The 20273-nt window shown below is 38.7% G+C and overlaps 14 non-coding genes across 14 annotated transcripts; 8 read left to right on the top strand and 6 right to left on the bottom strand.

Annotated features, from left to right (window-relative positions):
* Nucleotides 1-2884: 2884 nt before the first annotated feature.
* On the bottom strand, nucleotides 2885-2957 carry TRNAV-CAC (transfer RNA valine (anticodon CAC)). Its single transcript has one exon. It is a non-coding gene; the product is annotated as a tRNA-Val (tRNA).
* Nucleotides 2958-5833: 2876 nt separating this feature from the next.
* LOC142471477 (U4 spliceosomal RNA) lies at nucleotides 5834-5974 on the top strand. The gene has a single exon (XR_012789437.1). It is a non-coding gene; the product is annotated as a U4 spliceosomal RNA (small nuclear RNA).
* Nucleotides 5975-6957: 983 nt separating this feature from the next.
* Nucleotides 6958-7030, top strand: TRNAV-AAC (transfer RNA valine (anticodon AAC)). Its single transcript has one exon. It is a non-coding gene; the product is annotated as a tRNA-Val (tRNA).
* Nucleotides 7031-8656: 1626 nt separating this feature from the next.
* Nucleotides 8657-8730, bottom strand: TRNAN-GUU (transfer RNA asparagine (anticodon GUU)). Its single transcript has one exon. It is a non-coding gene; the product is annotated as a tRNA-Asn (tRNA).
* Nucleotides 8731-9373: 643 nt separating this feature from the next.
* LOC142471502 (U4 spliceosomal RNA) lies at nucleotides 9374-9514 on the top strand. The gene has a single exon (XR_012789461.1). It is a non-coding gene; the product is annotated as a U4 spliceosomal RNA (small nuclear RNA).
* Nucleotides 9515-10506: 992 nt separating this feature from the next.
* Nucleotides 10507-10579, top strand: TRNAV-AAC (transfer RNA valine (anticodon AAC)). Its single transcript has one exon. It is a non-coding gene; the product is annotated as a tRNA-Val (tRNA).
* Nucleotides 10580-12205: 1626 nt separating this feature from the next.
* On the bottom strand, nucleotides 12206-12279 carry TRNAN-GUU (transfer RNA asparagine (anticodon GUU)). Its single transcript has one exon. It is a non-coding gene; the product is annotated as a tRNA-Asn (tRNA).
* A 643-nt stretch (nucleotides 12280-12922) lies between these two features.
* LOC142471501 (U4 spliceosomal RNA) lies at nucleotides 12923-13063 on the top strand. Its single transcript, XR_012789460.1, has one exon. It is a non-coding gene; the product is annotated as a U4 spliceosomal RNA (small nuclear RNA).
* A 992-nt stretch (nucleotides 13064-14055) lies between these two features.
* Nucleotides 14056-14128, top strand: TRNAV-AAC (transfer RNA valine (anticodon AAC)). The gene has a single exon. It is a non-coding gene; the product is annotated as a tRNA-Val (tRNA).
* Nucleotides 14129-15754: 1626 nt separating this feature from the next.
* On the bottom strand, nucleotides 15755-15828 carry TRNAN-GUU (transfer RNA asparagine (anticodon GUU)). The gene has a single exon. It is a non-coding gene; the product is annotated as a tRNA-Asn (tRNA).
* Nucleotides 15829-16470: 642 nt separating this feature from the next.
* Nucleotides 16471-16611, top strand: LOC142471500 (U4 spliceosomal RNA). The gene has a single exon (XR_012789459.1). It is a non-coding gene; the product is annotated as a U4 spliceosomal RNA (small nuclear RNA).
* Nucleotides 16612-17745: 1134 nt separating this feature from the next.
* TRNAN-GUU (transfer RNA asparagine (anticodon GUU)) lies at nucleotides 17746-17819 on the bottom strand. Its single transcript has one exon. It is a non-coding gene; the product is annotated as a tRNA-Asn (tRNA).
* Nucleotides 17820-18461: 642 nt separating this feature from the next.
* LOC142471498 (U4 spliceosomal RNA) lies at nucleotides 18462-18602 on the top strand. Its single transcript, XR_012789458.1, has one exon. It is a non-coding gene; the product is annotated as a U4 spliceosomal RNA (small nuclear RNA).
* A 1134-nt stretch (nucleotides 18603-19736) lies between these two features.
* Nucleotides 19737-19810, bottom strand: TRNAN-GUU (transfer RNA asparagine (anticodon GUU)). The gene has a single exon. It is a non-coding gene; the product is annotated as a tRNA-Asn (tRNA).
* Nucleotides 19811-20273: the final 463 nt, after the last annotated feature.

The raw sequence follows: 20273 nt of genomic DNA, 5'->3' as shown, positions 1-20273 counted from the left end.
CGAAGCGCGACCGCGGTGCTTAGGCAAGGAATTGAGATACGCTGACCCACAGCCACGCGGGCGCGCCTAGAGTGTAGAGTAGTCGTTCAGGCTAGGTCAGGATTATAGATATTAGAGTAGTTGAGGTACTTTCCAGGTTCAGGAGTGGAGAATTGCGGATCGTCAGTGTGCGTAGCCAGGTTCAGGATTGGAGAGTATCGGATAGTCGGGGTAAGTAGCCAGGTGCAGGATAGGAGATAGTCGGATCGTTGGAGTACTTAGCCAAGGTCAGGACAGGAGCCAGGAGAGAGGTCAACAAGCCGGATCAGGAGTAGAGAGAAGCGGAGTCCAAAGTACAAGCAGGGTTCAGGCAACAAGAGGTTAACAGCAGCATGGTCAGGCAAGGCAAGGTTCAGGAACTAGAAGTGGCAAGGCACGGCGTCACAACGACTATGCTCAGCAAAGGTAAGCTATAAGTGAAGGGTATATAAAGGAGGAGGCTCCAATACAAAGCAGGGGTGGAACCAGGAAGTGAAACCTAATAGGCTGCTGGCGCACGCAGGTGTGCCCAATGATGCAGCCTGATCAGGTAGGAGGTTGCTTGCAGCCCGCGCGTGTCACAGCTTTCAGAGGGCAGGGTTTAGGGAGAGTGTTACTCCCACGCCGGTTCTGCGAGATGTCAGAGCGGGGGCGAAGCCTGAAGCGTGCGTCACACACACAAAGGAGAAGCTTGCAAATTGTAAGTGAATTAGAATGGTGATTCTAACGGTTTTATTTTGTCTCTGCACTGAGAAATTAATTCTGCTTTAGGTATCATGTAGGTGGGTGACTGGGTGATTGGGTGGGTGGGTGACTGCCAGGGTAGGTGAGTTTGACTGCCTGGGTGGGTGGGTGAGTGAGTGAGGTAGTGACTGGGTGACTGAGTGACTGGGTGGGTGAGTGACTGGGTGGGTGGGTGAGTGAGTAATTGCCAGGGTGGTGATTGCCAGGGTGGGTGGGTGAGTGACTGGGTGGATGAGTGAGTGATTGCCAGGGTGGGTGAGTGAGTGAGTGCCAGGGTGGGTGAGTGACTGGGAAGGTTATTGACTGAGTGACTGCCAGGGTGGGTGAGTTGGGTGGGTGGGTGACTGCCAGGGTGGGTGAGTTGGGTGGGTGACTGCCTGGGTGGGTAAGTGCGGTAAGTGGGTAAGTGAGTGCCTTGTGAGTGCCTAGGTGGGTGAGTGAGTGACTGGGCAGGTGAGTGAGTGACTGCCTGGGTGGGTTAGTGAGTGACTGGGTAGGTGAGTGAGTGACTGCCTGAGTGAGTGACTGACCTTGACCGGATGGGTCCTGCTTCCTTGCTCGCCACACGCATCCCCCTGGGGGTGGGGGGGGGGGGCGAGACTGGTGGGCTAGTTCCGTGGCTGTAGGTGGGCGCCCGGGGGGAGCTGTGTTGTCGCGTGCGGGCCCGCAATGGCGATTCCCCTCCATCCCACATTGGGAGCGAGGGGAAGCAGGGGGGGGGAGCGGGCCCACAGGCAGCAGGCCGGACACCCTGCTTGCCCTGCGCATGCGCGCCGGGACCTTGGCTCTGCGCATGCGCACGGGGAATCGCTGCCATTTAAAAAAATATATAACTGGCCCGGCCGGGCCCCTGACTCACATGACCCGGGACACCAACCCCGGCAGACCCCCACCTGTTGGCGGGCCCGTCTGGAGGGAGGGATAATCGTTCAGACATGGGATTTTTTTCTTCTTCTCCTGAGCGCTGAAGGGTTGACCTCTCGTTAGCAGTGATATGTATAGGAATGTAGGAGCTCAAATGCTTGGTCCCATCATTTGTCCATGTAGACGTAGACAAGTGGGGGGATATATGCGTTAAGAGTGTAGTACTCGGTCTTGCCATAAATTGACTTAATAATACCTGAGGGTGTGGGACAAAAGTATTATAACTTTTCCCCCTCCTTGGGATGGCCCATAGAAAAAGATTGAGTACTCACTGCTACCCCTTAGTGTCCACAGGCGTGCAGCCTCATCCAAAGTCCAAAGATATCCAAGAGTAGTTGTGTATAGGCGCACAGCAAACAAGGAACAGGTCACGTGGCGAATGAAAAATATTTATTGATGCTGCATTAAAAAAAAAATACGGAGTATTGTACCCTCCACCGTTTTTTTAATGCAGCATCAATAAATATTTTTCATTCGCCACGTGACCTGTTCCTTGTTTGCTGTGCGCCTATACACAACTACTCTTGGATATCTTTGGACCTCTCGTTAGTCTGGCGGTTAGCCTCCTTTTTGGTGCTCTTTCTGCTGTGTCTGAATAGCTTGTGTATGCACCCTCAAAAAATACACACTTTTATGGGAGTATTTTTCCGCTAGAGGTTAGTTTGGCCTTTCCATTAATAGCGAGCATCATTTGCATTCAGCCATGAAAAATTCAGCAGTGAAGAGCCTTCTGCAGTTTGACTAATTCTGGGTCTCTTTGTGCCAGAATGGTATTTAAAGCTATTCATATCTGGTATTAGTGTACTCAGTGGGCCAATGGCAATAACATCTTGTTTTCATGTCTATGATTAGACAGGTGGGAAGAATTTTGTTGCAAACTCACATTAAATAAGTTACAGTCTGTAAAAAGTAACATAAACCCTTTACTGTACAGTGTACAGCAAATACAAATATCACTTGTGAGCACAGTCACATGTATCAGACAGGTCTTTTCACCATTGTTAGTGATGTAAACTCCAAAGTTAGCATAAAATGATGAGAAAAATGTAAAGACTGCTGTGTTCAATAAAGATTCCTGGTCAGCATTTTTCTTGGGAGAGATATGAGTAACCCATGGCAGAGTCAACTTTGCAGTTTAAGATGACTTGTTAAAATAAAATGAAGAAAATATATTTAGATGGACAGAAACACAAAAAAATGTTTCTGCCCGGTCTCGAACCGGGGACCTTTCGCGTGTGAGGCGAACGTGATAACCACTACACTACAGAAACTACGCTATGTGTCCTATTTTTAATTTCTCGTTGTAATACTCTGCATTTCCGGCTTGTTCTCCTGCAGATTTGTCTGAATGTGATAGATGTAGTGTTTATTACACAGCATCAGGACTGTTACATACTGTGTGCGGCCGTGCGCACGCACGTGCGTGTGCGAAGGCCGGCCGGTTCCACGCTCCCTGCCGTGCGTGTGTGCGTGCATGCGCGCGGCACCATTATAGAATGGCTTAATAACCTCAGCCAACTAAAACTGCCGCACGCACGGTGTAGCGCGCGCACGCACTATAGAACTGGCCTTAGAGGTTCGGAAATATATATATTTAAATTAGAATATATATATTAAATTAGGAACTAGTATACATATATATATATATATATATATATATATATATATATATATATATATATATATATATATATATATAGCAACTGTAAATATTACTGTATGTTCATTTGCATGTCTTAGACAGGTCTGCAACCCTGTCTTTCCCCATTGTCACCCAGCATACTGCACTTCCACTGCAGCAAGGGATTCTGGGAAATGACATGCAAATGTATATATATATTTTATACTAGTACCTAATAATAATAATAAAAAAAAGAATATTACGGCATTGTATAATGGTGAAACTAATCTCTACACACGTTTAACATCACACACACCAAAATGCAATGAATTCAATGTATATTAATTTTACAATAGCTGCTTTTTTTTTTTAACTATTTGTGTGTCTTATTTCTTAAAAAATATTTTGTGGTAGTTTAAAAATTAGGATTTATAAATTCATATTCATAACCATCACATTTTATCTATTTACATTTTTAACACACGAACTATATACGGTAGTGTCGAATAAACTCGGCTATTTCCTATGAATAAATCAACCCTAGAACCATTTGTAAACCAGCAGTGCCATCGTGTGGTCTTTGAGTGAAGTGCACATTTGTAATTTATTGAAACCTGGAGTGTATTTTCATTGTGTCCCTTAATTTATATTTTTGACCAATTTCATTATTTTTAAGGGGATTTTTAACTAAAAAAAAATTAAGAAAAGAGAATTTCTGATCACTGAAAAGAAGACAGCACACTTACAAACTAAAAGACAGGGTAAAGCAACGGACATAAACTTAAAATAAGACAATGTGCACTAAGGTAAACGCTAGCGTATTTAACTCTCGCTGGTTAATTTAGATATATTCACTGATCTCTTATTTATAAGCATAAAATGTTATCTTTCAAAACACAACAGAGACCAGTTACCAATTGCAATTACAAATCATTCCCAGAAGATAGATACACACAGAGGACTGACATGATGGGAAAAATAATCAGAAAAGATCAGAGAAAGTGTGTACCACATTCAGTCATATGTAACCTGAAGTAACTAATTAGGGAAGCTACAGAAATCATCAGTATTCGGTTCTACTAAGGTGCATACATGCACATCCCTTTCCTGATAATTTTACAATAAAATGAACAAAGGATAATAACACAGTGAATTTTATTAGTGCCAGAAACAAATGATACTTCTATTTCAAACACAAACACCATCAGAAGAGAATCAGAAGAGTGGTACTGTTAGAAAGTTGTACTGACTTATTGCTGCATTTGTTTAATAAAACATAGGGGCCTATGCAGAGAGCAGCGCTATTTCAAAACTCGCCATTTTTTGGAGAAAATCGCGCAGAAAACAGCAGAAAATGGCGAGTTACGAAAAACGCGCCAATTTTTTTTTTCTATTTCTAAAACTCGCCTCGCGGCTGGCGAGAACCTCCATCTCGCCAGTTTTAAAAATATCCTTATGCAGAGAGGCGCGAACGGCATCTAGCGGCTGTTCGCGCCAATAAAATGGCGCGATTGTCTCCTTTTTGCCTCGCCAGAAAAAGTTGGCAAGAAGCTGCCGCTCGCGGCCATAGCAAAGGGAAAAAAAAGGCGCAAATTTTTTTTTAACACATTTCTGCAGCGCGCATCTCGCCAATTTAAACTCGCCAGACGCATTCATGTTAAACATAGCAGAATTCGCACATTTCTGCATATGGAGAATAAAACTCTCCAAAAAAGCTACTTTTTATTAAACTCGCCAATTTTAAAATTCGCTGCTCTCTGCATAGGCCCCATAGTGTGAAATTTCTGTGGGAAAGATAATCCTCTACCTAACTATATACAAATCTCTTTCTAGATAGATTTCCCTAATCCTTATATATCTTCTTATCAATCATTATCAATCTCCTTATCAATCTCAATTTCTACAAATAATTATTGCAGCAAATATGGAGCAAATACAACTGAAGCAGATATTTAATAGAAAACAGCAAATTATTATGTGTTAATATGGATTTTGTTTAATTTTGGAAGATCTGGGGATTTTTTGTCACTATCTAAATACAAGGTTACATTTTTATTTATTTATAAAATGTTTTACCTCCTGGTAAAACATTTCTTATAAATACATTAATAAATAAAATAAAAATACATTTAAAGACAGAAAAAACGAAAATAATGTATTCATCCGCCTTTATATTTTTACAAATGTGCCCTTTATTTACTTCTCTCTAAACTATTGTTACTATGCAGCATAGTGAGCAAAATAAAGGAGCACCTGGAATAAGTACATATTGTTAAATAATTTTATCTTCCTGCATGGTGTACACTGTAATTGGTTCTTAATGACTGACTGCTTGTTAGCCTTTACATGCAGTTACAATGCAAGTGGTAGTTTTGCAAACTGCAAGAGAGTCTTTACAATTCACACTTTAAAATTACCATATTAACTCCCACAATGCATAGCGCTGAATCAGTGTCTGCATTTGTCTAGCCACCAGTGTAATGAGGGCTTCTTGTGGGATGGTGGTTACTAAACGTGTAGAAAGTTAACTTTGCGCAGTGGCAGTATCATAGCCCATGAGGTTTATCCGAGGCGTGATTATTGCTAGTTGAAAACTTTTCCCAATACCCCGCTGTGATGACTTGTAATATAGTCAGCATTAGCAATTTTTGACAGTCTCACGAGAGACTGATCTTTGTGTCTAAATATAGATAATGCAATCAATAACAATGCTGCAGATTTATACTAATGATGTAATATAGATAATGCATTGTCTGAAAATTCTACTGATTAGATGTTCTGTGATATAACGTTTAAACTAATGATTTAAATGTTAATTAATGAAATGTTCTGAAATTATTAACAAGCTTGTACTTTTAATTCTCTGTTAATGTTTAAATAACAAACTATTAAAATATTCAGTTATAGCCATAATAACGAGGTATTAATATCATTATTCTTCTGACATCACGTTTCTCCAGCAATATCGGTTGTTAAGAAATACCAAATACAATGAATATATCAACATGTACTTTATATGGGGCGTGACATGGAAATTATTACTCACAGAACTTTATATAAAATGTTAAATGAGATGAGGGAGATAACAGTGTATAATAGAAATAGGGCTGTGTTAGGATTTGTACAAAGTATCCAATGTCATGTGCAGACATACTGACGGGAAATATGTATCTAGATGCAGAGTATGTTGTGATTAGGGGGAAGGAACATGTTGAACCCATTTAATTGACACATTGGGAGAGATACATATATATAGGGTTAGATATTGCTTATGTATCTTTTTGTGGAAGGTATAAAGTTGCTGATCTTCTGACATAAGGGGTCAGTGCTGTGATGTCCCTGATTCATCTGCAGACCCCACAGTGCTGCACTCCTGGTCCCGGACACAGTCACCCACTAATAATTACAGAGGGAGGGGGAGGGAAACAAACAGTTCTGCAGCCACACTGGGGTTTTATATTTTACCTGTGAAGACTGAGCATGAGCGAAGCTGGCAATGCCTGCTGGGAAATGTAGTCTTTCCTTCACATGCAATATTAACTCTCTGTGAGCATGTGTGAGCCAAGCAAGGTATGCTTGGAAATACCCTCTAGTGTGTGAGTGTGAGTACTGCACATCAGGTTTCCCAATTCAGACTGCAGTGTAACTCAGTTTCTGTAGTGTAGTGGTTATCACGTTCGCCTAACACGCGAAAGGTCCCCGGTTCGAGACCGGGCAGAAACAGCTTTCTTTTTTAAAGTCAAATTATATTAAATTGTTAGTTTGTTCTGATATTTCTTGATATAAGGTCAGTTGTGCAATCCCTTTTGCTGCGCTACTACCAATTACATACGAGAGAATGCTCAGATATTTCAAAACGAGGAAAAGAAAGCTAATGTATAAAGAATGAAAAGAAAGCTCTCCATCTTTCAATTATGCATCAATTATCTCCTAGAAAATGTGAGATTATTATATTTAAATAGATTAAAGTGATGCATATGAATCAGGAGGAATATACTGCTGAGCCTGGCTATCTTCTCAACACAAAAGAAAACTTGAATATAATCTGTTATTTACCTATTTTTTTTTTTTATCATTTTAGACCACAGAACTACAAATATGCCACTTTATTTGCCAAACTTTTCATATATGTATATTGATATAATGTTTTTTCATTGTACAATTATGTATATTGTCTATTACAAACACCAAACAAAACAAGTATAAGGGACTTGCACACAGTCTTCTGTTAACATGTGGTCAATGGATCAAAACCATCTTCTGCAAAAAAAAATTGTGTTACTTATTTTGATCTTTTTATTAAACAGAACTGCAAAAATCCCACAATATTTGCCAAATTATGTATATATATAATTTATTTTTTAAACACGTTTTTGTAAAATGATGTACACTGTATATGGTCTATTAGAAACCAGACAGAATACAAACAGGTGATTCTTTGATTTAGAATATGAAACAGAATTCTTAGAATGTTGCATGTTATGTTGCAAAGATAAGTACTAGATCATTTAGTGTTTCAAGTCACATGGCAGAGAATGAGCATCTTCACTTGTGTCTGCTTCTAGTTCCCCACTGTCTTAATTTGAGAGAAGCATCATTTAATAAATCATTGGAGCTTCGGAAAAATATATATATTTATACTAGAATGGCAAATATATATATATATTTGCCATTCTAGTTTTATATATATTTATATCTACACACGTTTAACATCACACACCAAAATGCAATTAATTCAATGTATATTATTTATACAATAACTGCTTTTTTCAACTATGTGGGTGTCTTATTTCCGAAAATAACATTTTCGTAGTTGAAATATTAGGATATTATACATTCATGAGCGTTATCACAAGATTGCAGGTATTAACTGTTAACGCATCTTTCTATCTTTAATTTGACATATCTATCACATGTGAGGCAATCTTAGGTGGGAAATAATTGTACGCTCTCAATGACCACACTCGACCTATTGTCCCCAGATGTTTCCAATCCCATCTTGGTTTGCAGATAATCCTGTGCTCTTCACTAGGATTCATCTATCACCAAATGTTTCTATTTCCACCACAACAAAAGCAGTATTAATATAGTTCTTGTTCTGGCATCCCGTTTCTCAAGCAACTTCACTTAATAGATACCAACACTGATGCATAGAAAAAGAAGTCTTTTGTTTAGTGCATGAAACGACAATTAGTCATCAGACATTCTATTTTAAAATCTCATTAAATGTCTTGAAGGAGATAAGTGGGTATAATATAATCAGGGATGTGAATGTTTTCGGGGTTTTCCCGGCTACTTGATTCCATGGGCGGAACTAGTCAAGAAAAGAGCTGTCGGGTGGAAAACAGACGTCCCTGGGTGGGCTTGAACCACCAACCTTTCGGTTAACAGCCGAACGCGCTAACCAATTGCGCCACAGAGACCTTGGGTGTTATGTCGAAAGTGGTTGTAATAATGTTCATAATGCACAAACCATGTTGATGATATATTTCCCTACCAAACCTACCATGAATGAGTCCATACTATCTGCATGACGAGTGTGTATATCTGATATGATCTCGTTGGTGTTAAGAGTGGGTTACCCACCCGGGTGCTGAAGATTTACATATATAAAAGCAAGTACATGCCATGTCCCTGAGCTACTGAAGTTGCTCATTTGATCTGTATGGATTTTATTTTTTGAAGTCTAAATGTGTGACTTTCACATTTGACATGAATATCACTGCGAGAAAACATTTCTTTTTCATATGAGATCATGTTTTCGAGCAACTTCCAGTAGGTTTGAAATAGCAATATTCAATCATAATTGTTATTTCACAGTCAGGTCACTGGTAAGAGAGGAGAGATCATGTATTTGGTCCCAAATACACCTCTGGCTGAAGCGTTTGCATGCAGATACACTGCAAGTGGTTGTTTGTGGAACTGCAAGAGAGTCTTTCTAGTTCACAGTTGAATTACCATATTAACTCCCACAATCCATAGCACTGAACCAGCTCCTGCATTTGCTAGCCACCAGTGTAATGAGGGCTTCTTGTGGGCTGGTGGTTACTAAGCCAGTAGAAAGTTAACTTTGCGCAGTGGCAGTATCATAGCCCATGAGGTTGATCCGAGGCGTGATTATTGCTAGTTGAAAACTTTTCCCAATACCCCGCTGTGATGACTTGCAATATAGTCAGCATTAGCAATTTTTGACAGTCTCACGAGAGACTGATCTTTGTGTCTAAATATAGATAATCCATTGTCTGAAAATTCTACTGATTAGATGTTCTGTGATATTTTTAATCTACATTTGATGTGATATGTGATATTTAGTTAAAACTAATGATTTAAATGTTAATTAATGAAATGTTCTGAAACTATTAACAAGCTTGTACTTTTAATTCTCTGTTAATGTTTAAATAACAAACTATTAAAATATTCAGTTATAGCCACAATAACGAGGTATTAATAAAATTATTCTTCTGACACCACGTTTCTCCAGCAAGATTACTCACAGAACTTTATATAAAATGTTAAATGAGATGAGGGAGATAACAGTGTATAATAGAAATAGGGATGTGTGAGGATTTGTACAAAGTATCCAATGTCATGTGCAGACATACTGACGGGAGATATGTATGTAGATGCAGAGTATGTTGTGATTAGGGGGAAGGAACATGTTGAAACCCTTTAATTGACACATTGGGAGAGATACATATATATTGGGTTAGATATTGCTTATGTATCTTTTTGTGGAAGGTATAAAGTTGCTGATCTTCTGGCATAAGGGGTCAGTGCTGTGATGTCCCTGATCCATCTGCAGACCCCACAGTGCTGCACTCCTGGTCCCGGACACAGTCACCCACTAATAATTACAGAGGGAGGGGGAGGGAAACAAACAGTTCTGCAGCCACACTGGGGTTTTACATTTTACCTGTGAAGACTGAGCATGCGCGAAGCTGGCAATGCCTGCTGGGAAATGTAGTCTTTCCTTCACATCCAATATTAACTGCGCATGTGTGAGCCAAGCAAGGTATGCTTGGAAATGCCACCTAGACAAGCAGCGTGCGTGAGTGAGAGGACTGCTGGGAAATGTAGTCTTTCTTTTAACTGTCTGGGTGCATGTGTGAGCCAAGCAACTTATGCTTGGAAATACCCTCTAGTGTGTAAGTGAGAATACTGCGCATCAGGTTTCCCAATTCATATTGCAGTGTAACTCAGTTTCTGTAGTGTAGTGGTTATCACGTTCGCCTAACACGCGAAAGGTCCCCGGTTCGAGACCGGGCAGAAACAGCCTTCTTTTTTTAAAGTCAAATTATATTAAATTGTTAGTTTGTTCTGATATTTCTAGATATAAGGTCATTTGTGCAATCCCTTTTGCTGCGCTACTACCAATTACATACGAGAGAATGCTCAGATATTTCAAAACGAGGAAAAGAAAGCTAATGTATAAAGAATGAAAATAAAGCTCTCCATCTTTCAATTATGCATCAATTATCTCCTAGAAAATGTGAGATTATTATATTTAAATAGATTAAAGTGATGCATATGAATCAGGAGGAATATACTGCTGAGCCTGGCTATCTTCTCAACACAAAAGAAAACTTGAATATAATCTGTTATTTACCTATTTTTTTTTTTATCATTTTAGACCACAGAACTACAAATATGCCACTTTATTTGCCAAACTTTTCATATATGTATATTGATATAATGTTTTTTCATTGTACAATTATGTATATTGTCTATTACAAACACCAAACAAAACAAGTATAAGGGACTTGCACACAGTCTTCTGTTAACATGTGGTCAATGGATCAAAACCATCTTCTGCAAAAAAAAATTGTGTTACTTATTTTGATCTTTTTATTAAACAGAACTGCAAAAATCCCACAATATTTGCCAAATTATGTATATATATAATTTATTTTTTAAACACGTTTTTGTAAAATGATGTACACTGTATATGGTCTATTAGAAACCAGACACTATACAAACAAGTGATTCTTTGATTTAGAATATGAAACAGAATTCTTAGAATGTTGCATGTTATGTTGCAAAGATAAGTACTAGATCATTTAGTGTTTCAAGTCACATGGCAGAGAATGAGCATCTTCACTTGTGTCTGCTTCTAGTTCCCCACTGTCTTAATTTGAGAGAAGCATCATTTAATAAATCATTGGAGCTTCGGAAAAATATATATATTTATACTAGAATGGCAAATATATATATATATTTGCCATTCTAGTTTTATATATATTTATATCTACACACGTTTAACATCACACACCAAAATGCAATTAATTCAATGTATATTATTTATACAATAACTGCTTTTTTCAACTATGTGGGTGTCTTATTTCCGAAAATAACATTTTCGTAGTTGAAATATTAGGATATTATATATTCATGAGCGTTATCACAGGATTGCAGGTATTAACTGTTAACGCATCTTTCTATCTATAAATTGACATATCTATCACATGTGAGGCAATCTTAGGTGGGAAATAATTGTACGCTCTCAATGACCACACTCGACCTATTGTCCCCAGATGTTTCCAATCCCATCTTGGTTTGCAGATAATCCTGTGCTCTTCACTAGGATTCATCTATCACCAAATGTTTCTATTTCCACCACAACAAAAGCAGTATTAATATAGTTCTTGTTCTGGCATCCCGTTTCTCAAGCAACTTCACTTAATAGATACCAACACTGATGCATAGAAAAAGAAGTCTTTTGTTTGGTGCATGAAACGACAATTAGTCATCAGACATTCTATTTTAAAATCTCATTAAATGTCTTGAAGGAGATAAGTGGGTATAATATAATCAGGGATGTGAATGTTTTCGGGGTTTTCCCGGCTACTTGATTCCATGGGCGGAACTAGTCAAGAAAAGAGCTGTCGGGTGGAAAACAGACGTCCCTGGGTGGGCTTGAACCACCAACCTTTCGGTTAACAGCCGAACGCGCTAACCAATTGCGCCACAGAGACCTTGGGTGTTATGTCGAAAGTGGTTGTAATAATGTTCATAATGCACAAACCATGTTGATGATATATTTCCCTACCAAACCTACCATGAATGAGTCCATACTATCTGCATGACGAGTGTGTATATCTGATATGATCTCGTTGGTGTTAAGAGTGGGTTACCCACCCGGGTGCTGAAGATTTACATATATAAAAGCAAGTACATGCCATGTCCCTGAGCTACTGAAGTTGCTCATTTGATCTGTATGGATTTTATTTTTTGAAGTCTAAATGTGTGACTTTCACATTTGACATGAATATCACTGCGAGAAAACATTTCTTTTTCATATGAGATCATGTTTTCGAGCAACTTCCAGTAGGTTTGAAATAGCAATATTCAATCATAATTGTTATTTCACAGTCAGGTCACTGGTAAGAGAGGAGAGATCATGTATTTGGTCCCAAATACACCTCTGGCTGAAGCGTTTGCATGCAGATACACTGCAAGTGGTTGTTTGTGGAACTGCAAGAGAGTCTTTCTAGTTCACAGTTGAATTACCATATTAACTCCCACAATCCATAGCACTGAACCAGCTCCTGCATTTGCTAGCCACCAGTGTAATGAGGGCTTCTTGTGGGCTGGTGGTTACTAAGCCAGTAGAAAGTTAACTTTGCGCAGTGGCAGTATCATAGCCCATGAGGTTGATCCGAGGCGTGATTATTGCTAGTTGAAAACTTTTCCCAATACCCCGCTGTGATGACTTGCAATATAGTCAGCATTAGCAATTTTTGACAGTCTCACGAGAGACTGATCTTTGTGTCTAAATATAGATAATCCATTGTCTGAAAATTCTACTGATTAGATGTTCTGTGATATTTTTAATCTACATTTGATGTGATATGTGATATTTAGTTAAAACTAATGATTTAAATGTTAATTAATGAAATGTTCTGAAACTATTAACAAGCTTGTACTTTTAATTCTCTGTTAATGTTTAAATAACAAACTATTAAAATATTCAGTTATAGCCACAATAACGAGGTATTAATAAAATTATTCTTCTGACACCACGTTTCTCCAGCAAGATTACTCACAGAACTTTATATAAAATGTTAAATGAGATGAGGGAGATAACAGTGTATAATAGAAATAGGGATGTGTGAGGATTTGTACAAAGTATCCAATGTCATGTGCAGACATACTGACGGGAGATATGTATGTAGATGCAGAGTATGTTGTGATTAGGGGGAAGGAACATGTTGAAACCCTTTAATTGACACATTGGGAGAGATACATATATATTGGGTTAGATATTGCTTATGTATCTTTTTGTGGAAGGTATAAAGTTGCTGATCTTCTGGCATAAGGGGTCAGTGCTGTGATGTCCCTGATCCATCTGCAGACCCCACAGTGCTGCACTCCTGGTCCCGGACACAGTCACCCACTAATAATTACAGAGGGAGGGGGAGGGAAACAAACAGTTCTGCAGCCACACTGGGGTTTTACATTTTACCTGTGAAGACTGAGCATGCGCGAAGCTGGCAATGCCTGCTGGGAAATGTAGTCTTTCCTTCACATCCAATATTAACTGCGCATGTGTGAGCCAAGCAAGGTATGCTTGGAAATGCCACCTAGACAAGCAGCGTGCGTGAGTGAGAGGACTGCTGGGAAATGTAGTCTTTCTTTTAACTGTCTGGGTGCATGTGTGAGCCAAGCAACTTATGCTTGGAAATACCCTCTAGTGTGTAAGTGAGAATACTGCGCATCAGGTTTCCCAATTCATATTGCAGTGTAACTCAGTTTCTGTAGTGTAGTGGTTATCACGTTCGCCTAACACGCGAAAGGTCCCCGGTTCGAGACCGGGCAGAAACAGCCTTCTTTTTTTAAAGTCAAATTATATTAAATTGTTAGTTTGTTCTGATATTTCTAGATATAAGGTCATTTGTGCAATCCCTTTTGCTGCGCTACTACCAATTACATACGAGAGAATGCTCAGATATTTCAAAACGAGGAAAAGAAAGCTAATGTATAAAGAATGAAAATAAAGCTCTCCATCTTTCAATTATGCATCAATTATCTCCTAGAAAATGTGAGATTATTATATTTAAATAGATTAAAGTGATGCATATGAATCAGGAGGAATATACTGCTGAGCCTGGCTATCTTCTCAACACAAAAGAAAACTTGAATATAATCTGTTATTTACCTATTTTTTTTTTTATCATTTTAGACCACAGAACTACAAATATGCCACTTTATTTGCCAAACTTTTCATATATGTATATTGATATAATGTTTTTTCATTGTACAATTATGTATATTGTCTATTACAAACACCAAACAAAACAAGTATAAGGGACTTGCACACAGTCTTCTGTTAACATGTGGTCAATGGATCAAAACCATCTTCTGCAAAAAAAAATTGTGTTACTTATTTTGATCTTTTTATTAAACAGAACTGCAAAAATCCCACAATATTTGCCAAATTATGTATATATATAATTTATTTTTTAAACACGTTTTTGTAAAATGATGTACACTGTATATGGTCTATTAGAAACCAGACACTATACAAACAAGTGATTCTTTGATTTAGAATATGAAACAGAATTCTTAGAATGTTGCATGTTATGTTGCAAAGATAAGTACTAGATCATTTAGTGTTTCAAGTCACATGGCAGAGAATGAGCATCTTCACTTGTGTCTGCTTCTAGTTCCCCACTGTCTTAATTTGAGAGAAGCATCATTTAATAAATCATTGGAGCTTCGGAAAAATATATATATTTATACTAGAATGGCAAATATATATATATATTTGCCATTCTAGTTTTATATATATTTATATCTACACACGTTTAACATCACACACCAAAATGCAATTAATTCAATGTATATTATTTATACAATAACTGCTTTTTTCAACTATGTGGGTGTCTTATTTCCGAAAATAACATTTTCGTAGTTGAAATATTAGGATATTATATATTCATGAGCGTTATCACAGGATTGCAGGTATTAACTGTTAACGCATCTTTCTATCTATAAATTGACATATCTATCACATGTGAGGCAATCTTAGGTGGGAAATAATTGTACGCTCTCAATGACCACACTCGACCTATTGTCCCCAGATGTTTCCAATCCCATCTTGGTTTGCAGATAATCCTGTGCTCTTCACTAGGATTCATCTATCACCAAATATTTCTATTTCCACCACAACAAAAGCAGTATTAATATAGTTCTTGTTCTGGCATCCCGTTTCTCAAGCAACTTCACTTAATAGATACCAACACTGATGCATAGAAAAAGAAGTCTTTTGTTTGGTGCATGAAACGACAATTAGTCATCAGACATTCTATTTTAAAATCTCATTAAATGTCTTGAAGGAGATAAGTGGGTATAATATAATCAGGGATGTGAATGTTTTCGGGGTTTTCCCGGCTACTTGATTCCATGGGCAGACCTAGTGAAGAAAAGAGCTGTCGGGTGGAAAACAGACGTCCCTGGGTGGGCTTGAACCACCAACCTTTCGGTTAACAGCCGAACGCGCTAACCAATTGCGCCACAGAGACCTTGTGTGTTTTGTCGAAAGTGGTTCTAATAATGTTCATAATTCACGAACCATGTTGATGATATATTTCCCTACCAAACCTACAATGAATGAGTCCATACTATCTGCATGACGAGTGTGTATATCTGATATGATCTCATTGGTGTTTAAAGGTGGTTACCCACCCGGGTCCCGAAGATTGACATATATAAAACCAAGTACATGCCATATCCCTGAGCTACTGAAGTTGCTCATTTGATCTGTATGGATTTTATTTTTCAAGTCTAAATGTGTGACTTTCACATTTGACATGAATATCGCCGCGAGAAAACATTTCTTTTTCATATGAGATCATGTTTTCGAGCAACTTCCAGTAGGTTTGAAATAGCAATATTCAATCATAATTGTTATTTAACAGTCAGGTCACTGGTAAGAGAGGAGAGATCATGTATTTGGTCCCAAATACACCTCTGGCTGAAGCGTTTGCATGCAGATACACTGCAAGTGGTTGTTTGTGGAACTGCAAGAGAGTCTTTCTAGTTCACAGTTGAATTACCATATTAACTCCCACAATCCATAGCACTGAACCAGCTCCTGCATTTGCTAGCCACCAGTGTAATGAGGGCTTCTTGTGGGCTGGTGGTTACTAAGCCAGTAGAAAGTTAACTTTGCGCAGTGGCAGTATCATAGCCCATGAGGTTGATCCGAGGCGTGATTATTGCTAGTTGAAAACTTTTCCCAATACCCCGCTGTGATGACTTGCAATATAGTCAGCATTAGCAATTTTTGACAGTCTCACGAGAGACTGATCTTTGTGTCTAAATATAGATAATGCCATTCTTTAGGAAACGGTGTAAAGCTGGAACCAGGCAAGATGATAACCTACCCCTATGATGCAAAGTATCACTAACAAGAGAATAAAATGCCCTTATGGAGTATGCCGCAAGGAAAAGAATTGGCCAAACATTTGTGGAAGACTGTACGGATTACCGCGCTCCTCCTCCCTTTACAAGGGTAACTGCTGCTGGTAAAACCAAAACAAATCCTGCTCTCCTACCAATTTGGGCTCAAATATACTAGTGTCAGGTTTACATTTACAAGGTACGTCTGTTTGACAAAGGAGTCATCAGGTTGCATCTTTTGACCAAAACATGATTCAAGCCTGCCCACCTCATCAAGGTCTTGAGCAAGAACCTAAACGGAACATATGTCATTTCTTAATGTCCTGTGGACTAAACTTTGTGAGATACGTGAAAATGCCCCGAAGACTGGCATACAAATGAAAAATGTAGGAGGAGCCCCGGAATAAGTATGCATTGTAAAATAATTCAATAATAATTGTTATTGCGCAGTCAGGCTTTCAGGTCAAACCAATGAAACATATACCTAATGATGAAATTAGTGTCATGTATAAGGATATGTTAGAGTACTGAGTGTTATCACAGGATTGCAGGTATTAACTGTTAACGCATCTTTCTATCTATAAATTGACATATCTATCGCATGTGAGGCAATCTTAGGTGGGAAATAATTGTACGCTCTCAATGACCACACTCGACCTATTGTCCCCAGATGTTTCCAATCCCATCTTGGTTTGCAGATAATCCTGTGCTCTTCACTAGGATCCATCTATCACCAAATGTTTCTATTTCCACCACAACAAAAGCACTATTAATATAGTTCTTGTTCTGGCATCCCGTTTCTCAAGCAACTTCACTTAATAGATACCAACACTGATGCATAGAAAAAGAAGTCTTTTGTTTAGTGCATGAAACGACAATTAGTCATCAGACATTCTATTTTAAAATCTTATTAAATGTCTTGAAGGAGATAAGTGGGTATAATATAATCAGGGATGTGAATGTTTTCGGGGTTTTCCCGGCTACTTGATTCCATGGGCAGAACTAGTCAAGAAAAGAGCTGTCGGGTGGAAAACAGACGTCCCTGGGTGGGCTTGAACCACCAACCTTTCGGTTAACAGCCGAACGCGCTAACCAATTGCGCCACAGAGACCTTGTGTGTTTTGTCGAAAGTGGTTCTAATAATGTTCATAATTCACGAACCATGTTGATGATATATTTCCCTACCAAACCTACAATGAATGAGTCCATACTATCTGCATGACGAGTGTATATATCTGATATGATCTCATTGGTGTTTAAAGGTGGTTACCCACCCGGGTCCCGAAGATTGACATATATAAAACCAAGTACATGCCATATCCCTGAGCTACTGAAGTTGCTCATTTGATCTGTATGGATTTTATTTTTCAAGTCTAAATGTGTGACTTTCACATTTGACATGAATATCGCCGCGAGAAAACATTTCTTTTTCATATGAGATCATGTTTTCGAGCAACTTCCAGTAGGTTTGAAATAGCAATATTCAATCATAATTGTTATTTAACAGTCAGGTCACTGGTAAGAGAGGAGAGATCATGTATTTGGTCCCAAATACACCTCTGGCTGAAGCGTTTGCATGCAGATACACTGCAAGTGGTTGTTTGTGGAACTGCAAGAGAGTCTTTCTAGTTCACAGTTGAATTACCATATTAACTCCCACAATCCATAGCACTGAACCAGCTCCTGCATTTGCTAGCCACCAGTGTAATGAGGGCTTCTTGTGGGCTGGTGGTTACTAAGCCAGTAGAAAGTTAACTTTGCGCAGTGGCAGTATCATAGCCCATGAGGTTGATCCGAGGCGTGATTATTGCTAGTTGAAAACTTTTCCCAATACCCCGCTGTGATGACTTGCAATATAGTCAGCATTAGCAATTTTTGACAGTCTCACGAGAGACTGATCTTTGTGTCTAAATATAGATAATGCCATTCTTTAGGAAACGGTGTAAAGCTGGAACCAGGCAAGATGATAACCTACCCCTATGATGCAAAGTATCACTAACAAGAGAATAAAATGCCCTTATGGAGTATGCCGCAAGGAAAAGAATTGGCCAAACATTTGTGGACGACTGTACGGATTACCGCGCTCCTCCTCCCTTTACAAGGGTAACTGCTGCTGGTAAAACCAAAACAAATCCTGCTCTCCTACCAATTTGGGCTCAAATATACTAGTGTCAGGTTTACATTTACAAGGTACGTCTGTTTGACAAAGGAGTCATCAGGTTGCATCTTTTGACCAAAACATGATTCAAGCCTGCCCACCTCATCAAGGTCTTGAGCAAGAACCTAAACGGAACATATGTCATTTCTTAATGTCCTGTGGACTAAACTTTGTGAGATACGTGAAAATGCCCCGAAGACTGGCATACAAATGAAAAATGTAGGAGGAGCCCCGGAATAAGTATGCATTGTAAAATAATTCAATAATAATTGTTATTGCGCAGTCAGGCTTTCAGGTCAAACCAATGAAACATATACCTAATGATGAAATTAGTGTCATGTATAAGGGTATGTTAGAGTACTGAGTGTTATCACAGGATTGCAGGTATTAACTGTTAACGCATCTTTCTATCTATAAATTGACATATCTATCGCATGTGAGGCAATCTTAGGTGGGAAATAATTGTACGCTCTCAATGACCACACTCGACCTATTGTCCCCAGATGTTTCCAATCCCATCTTGGTTTGCAGATAATCCTGTGCTCTTCACTAGGATCCATCTATCACCAAATGTTTCTATTTCCACCACAACAAAAGCACTATTAATATAGTTCTTGTTCTGGCATCCCGTTTCTCAAGCAACTTCACTTAATAGATACCAACACTGATGCATAGAAAAAGAAGTCTTTTGTTTAGTGCATGAAACGACAATTAGTCATCAGACATTCTATTTTAAAATCTCATTAAATGTCTTGAAGGAGATAAGTGGGTATAATATAATCAGGGATGTGAATGTTTTCGGGGTTTTCCCGGCTACTTGATTCCATGGGCAGAACTAGTCAAGAAAAGAGCTGTCGGGTGGAAAACAGACGTCCCTGGGTGGGCTTGAACCACCAACCTTTCGGTTAACAGCCGAACGCGCTAACCAATTGCGCCACAGAGACCTTGTGTGTTTTGTCGAAAGTGGTTCTAATAATGTTCATAATTCACGAACCATGTTGATGATATATTTCCCTACCAAACCTACAATGAATGAGTCCATACTATCTGCATGACGAGTGTATATATCTGATATGATCTCATTGGTGTTTAAAGGTGGTTACCCACCCGGGTCCCGAAGATTGACATATATAAAACCAAGTACATGCCATATCCCTGAGCTACTGAAGTTGCTCATTTGATCTGTATGGATTTTATTTTTCAAGTCTAAATGTGTGACTTTCACATTTGACATGAATATCGCCGCGAGAAAACATTTCTTTTTCATATGAGATCATGTTTTCGAGCAACTTCCAGTAGGTTTGAAATAGCAATATTCAATCATAATTGTTATTTAACAGTCAGGTCACTGGTAAGAGAGGAGAGATCATGTATTTGGTCCCAAATACACCTCTGGCTGAAGCGTTT

The sequence above is a fragment of the Ascaphus truei genome, chromosome 20, assembly GCF_040206685.1.
Source record: "Ascaphus truei isolate aAscTru1 chromosome 20, aAscTru1.hap1, whole genome shotgun sequence".
NCBI classification, from domain to species: Eukaryota; Metazoa; Chordata; class Amphibia; order Anura; family Ascaphidae; genus Ascaphus; species Ascaphus truei.
Note: the sequence above shows the minus strand (reverse complement) of the source record. Positions and strands in the feature narration are given on the sequence as shown.